The sequence below is a fragment of the Otolemur garnettii genome, unplaced genomic scaffold (assembly GCF_000181295.1).
Source record: "Otolemur garnettii isolate 467f Iridium unplaced genomic scaffold, OtoGar3 scaffold00113, whole genome shotgun sequence".
Lineage (NCBI taxonomy): Eukaryota > Metazoa > Chordata > Mammalia > Primates > Galagidae > Otolemur > Otolemur garnettii.
In genome coordinates this window covers 5,280,644-5,285,090 of record NW_003852508.1, presented here as the reverse complement: position 1 = coordinate 5,285,090, position 4,447 = coordinate 5,280,644, and the positions used below count along the sequence as shown (strand labels likewise).

General features: G+C 43.2%; 1 pseudogene across 1 annotated transcript; it reads right to left on the bottom strand.

The window, feature by feature from the left end:
• Positions 1–553: 553 nt before the first annotated feature.
• LOC100940542 lies at positions 554–899 on the bottom strand (annotated as a pseudogene). Its single transcript, XR_001161583.2, has one exon. The product of XR_001161583.2 is annotated as a 40S ribosomal protein S21 pseudogene (transcript).
• Positions 900–4,447: the final 3,548 nt, after the last annotated feature.

The window sequence follows — 4,447 nt, the reverse complement described above, 5'->3', positions numbered from 1 at the left end:
AAATAAGAATTAGTGCAGCCATTATATGGTGTCCTCTATCCCACATGTTCTTAGATTTTATTGAACTATAATGTTCAGGTATAGCTTAAGGTTTGTGTGTATATATATAAAATATACATATATTTTAATATAAGAGGGGAGAGTCGAACTACTATACTTGATTTATCATTTGGCTTTACATATATAGTTAAAAATACTGAGAAAAGTTTCTTTTTTTTTATTAAATGATAGCTGTGTACATTAATGCAATCATGGGGTACAGTGTGGTGTTTTCATATACAATTTGAAATATTTTCATCAAACTGGTTAACATAGCCTTTATGTCATTTTCTTAGTTACTGTGTTAAGACGTTTATATTCTACTTTTAGAAAGATTCACTTGTATCCTTGTAAGACAAACCAGAGAGGTGATCCCTCTAATCACCCTCCCTCCACCCATCCACTCCCCTCCCCTCCTCACCCCCCTCCCCATATTCTTAGGCTATAATTAGGTTATAGCTTTTATATGAAAGCTATAAATTAGTTTCATAATAGGGCTGTGTACATTGGATACTTTTTATTTATTTTTTTTTTTGTGGGTTTCACTATTTATTTATGGCATTCATTCCACATCCCAGATTCTCTCCAGTCAGAAATTCTTTGAAACGATGCCATCAGCCTTGGCCAATTGAAGAATGGAATCATCTGATTCACCCATCCTGCGAATGGCCCCACAGATAGCATAGGTTTTAAACTGGCCATTAAATCTACCGGTAACCTTGTCAACCTCAGCCACGTTCATCTGGATGGATGTGTGGTCCTTAGCACCGATGATGCGGTTGCTAGCGGAGCATTTCCGTGGCACGTATAGGTCCACGAACTCGCCGGCGTCATTCTGCATGTCAAGGCCAGAGCTGCTGCCACAGGGACGCGTGAAGGCAGAGCCATTGGATACTTTTTCCAAGAAAAGTTTCTTATCTAATACATATAAATTATATCACAATAAAGAACAATCCAAAAAAATTTAATTAGATGTTAAGATAATGATAAAACTTCTAAAATGCTAAAACAATTAGGGAGATGAGGGAAGTCTGTGAAAGGAAGTGTTTCTGAGGTTGCCCTGTCTAATGGGTAGGATTTGGATAAGAATCATGGGAAAAAAGACAATGTTTGTATGTGAAGAGGAGAAGAATGAACAACACACAGGATGTGAAACGACCCTGGACTTCCACTGGCCATTGAAGCCTCAGTGGTCAGGTCAGGGACAAGTAATGCTTTAATGATTCTTATTTAAGATATCAACAACCATCACAGTAGACAGAGGCCTATCAGGGAAGCCATGTAATTATACATGATGGGAAGTCCTCAGGTTCAGCAAAATATAAACTGAGGAATCAGCTCATAGCTCTGCGTATAATCTCTCTCATTGTTTCATGTTCTTCTCCCTGTGCCCAGTGCCCAGTATTATCTTGGCGCAGAACATGTTTCTAATAAAAACTTGTGGGCAAAAGGAATACATGAATTTACAGAGAGGTTAACGTAGGGGAAAGTGGAGCCAAGCGAGGGAGAGACGGAAACTCTGAGTTTGTTTCTTCTTGGTACGTGAGAAGCAGCAATCACTTACTGGATAGGAGCATTGTCAGGACGAAATGAGATCACATATTTGAAAATAGAAAGTGCCCCATGCCCCACGGATGCTCAGTAAACAGCCACAGCCTCCCTTCCTCCCTTATTTGTCAGATCAGGAAGACCTAGGTTCTCGCTCTGGTTTCTTTTAATCCTTAAAGTCTCACTTGATGAAGCCAGTGAGCGCTAGTCTCCTCTGCACATTGGGTTGACTGAGAAGCTTCAGAAAAATCCTGATGCCAGGCCACTCCTCAGACCAATTGCGGCAGATTTTCTGAGGGTAGGACCCAGGCATCAGCATTTTCTAAGTTCTCCAGGGGCCGATCTGTCTGCTGAGGTCACTGGCAGGAAAACCAGGGCTGACAGAGAGGTCCCCAGTGCTTTGTCCTCAGTACCTTCTCACCACTGTTCTTTCCACTCTGGGAACAGAAAATGTTCCTATCCTTGCAGTAATAATTAATGTTTATGTCAACTCTGATTTTTCAATTCCGTCTTTCTCTACCATACATTCTTGGGATGCTAGCTATGGCTGGGGCGGCACAGGAGTTGGGAAAGTTTCTGCCCAAAGTCCCTAAAATGGGGTTAAGAAGCAGCAGTGTTAGGTATTCGCTGATCCCTCGAAGAGCTGGTGGGTAAATGACTTTCCTCTGCCATCCTGCTGGTAGATTACCCCAGCCAGCCCCCTTACCATGATCTTCTGAAAGGGAACCCGTCTTGGCTGCCGGCACCAGCCTTCAGTGGAGGAAGAAGGGGTGAGGACTGTGCATAGGGAAAAGAGAGACAGAAAAGCAAGGGAGAGGAAAAGACAAAGAGAAAGAGAAGGAATGGAACGGGAGGTGCAGGCAGGTGACGATATGCACTGTGGGGAGCTGTGGGACTGCACAGCCTGAGCGCCCATGTTGGCTAAGGCTGTGGGTGCAGTAGGTGCCTGAGGGGCCTCGGTGGGTCAGCCACTGGGGGCCCCACCTCCTCCTGAAACCCCAGCAACTCAAGCTGTTTGACTCTCTGGCATAGATAGAGACTGATCTGAAATTTTTACCCCATACAATGAATCAGGATTAGCATTTGAGGTTGAAAAGTTACACTTGAGTCCAAGTGCTATGGTAAAATACCACATACTGAAACAGAATCAGATCTTATAAAACAATGTGAGGGCCCAGCCAAGTTCATTGCCCAACCAAGGCGCCGAGACAGCTGGTGCTACAGCAGAGAAAGGGTTTACCATCATAGGCGCCATGTGATCAGGGGGAGGAATTACTCAAATCCATCTCCCTGAAAATTTGGGAGAAAGGGTTTTTTGTTTTTTGAGACAAAGTCTCAAGCTGTCACCCTAGGTAGAGTGCTGTAGTATCACAGCTCACAACAACCTCAGACTCTTGGGCTAAATGATTCTCTTGCCTCAGCCTCCCTAGTAGCTGGGACTAGAGGCTCCCACCACAACACCTGGCTATTTTTTTTTGTTGCAGTTATCATTGTTGTTTTAGCTGACCTGAGCTGGGTTTGAACCCGCCAGCCCCGGTGTATGTGGCCATGCGCTGTCCAGGAGAAAGGGTCTTAAAGGACAGTTTGATGGGAAAAGGGTAGGCAACTGGGTCTGCTAATTGGCTGGGTTTGGGGACGAACCATAGGGGTGTAGAACTTGTCTTCTTTGCTGAATCAGTTCTTGGGTAGGGGGCTCATAGGACCAGCTGAGTCAGTTCCTTAGTATGGGCCATTGGTTCCAGTGGGTCAGCTGTTCCACTGGAATGTGGGGCCTAGAAGATATCTCAGAAACTACCTTAAGATTTTGAAAAGGTTCTGTTATCTACAAAGGAAGTTAAGAATCTTTATGACTGCCAGCTATGTGACTCTGGAGTAGCAATTATGGAGAAGAAAACAGGGATAGGTCTGATTATTATCAAGCAAGCTAGGGGACAGTGACTCATTATTGTTATTATTATTTACTGTTATTTTCCTTTTTCTTTTGCAGGTTTTTTTTTTTTTGAACCCACCACCTCCAGCATATAGGGCCAGCACCCTACTCCTTTGAGCCACAGGCACTGCCCACTATTTACCATTATTTTCAGCTAGGCCATAGAGTTTTAGGCCCCCTTACCACAGTTCTCACCTTGCACTCCTTTATTGATTGGCAAAGGGAAATTCCAACTACAGTTGGTGAAATATGCCACTTATCTACTTTGCCCCACTCTGGGATTCAGAATCTTGACTTTTGTGTATCTACAAATGGTAATGTCTAGAATGTAAAACTTCAAGAATTTGACAGAAGTATTTTCTGAAAATGACTGAACTTCAAGATATGCTTGCGTCTCTCTGCATGTATGTATCCATTCTTAATTAAGGACTTGAAAACCCTTCGCAACCTGAGTAAGCAGAGAAGATGGATTCATTTATTCACTACTCCATTCATGGAAACATACATTAGGCACCGGTTATGACTCAGATGCTTGGGAAACAAAAAAGAGAAAGGCATGTACCCTGTCCATAGTAAAGAGAAAATCATTGCCAAGTGACCCAAGGGTGGTAGGGGAGGCCATGGGAACTGCGTCTTTTCTAGTCTAGTCTAGATTTCTTTCCCTACATAGTCAAAGCCTGCTGATCTTGCACATATTGCAAATGTTCTTATTCTTGATGGATTAGATGCCGATATGGAATTCTGTGTTGGGCCATGCAATATTTTGAGAGATATATTTGATCTTCATCTCTGTTTCCTGACACAGAGCTCCTAAAACCCTTGGAATCTCTGGAGTGATAAAAATGTCTTTTGTATGCTAACAAGATGACTGGCGGCTGGAGCTCCTAAATAACTTCAGGATGGAGTCTGATCAACAGAAGGACCAAGGCA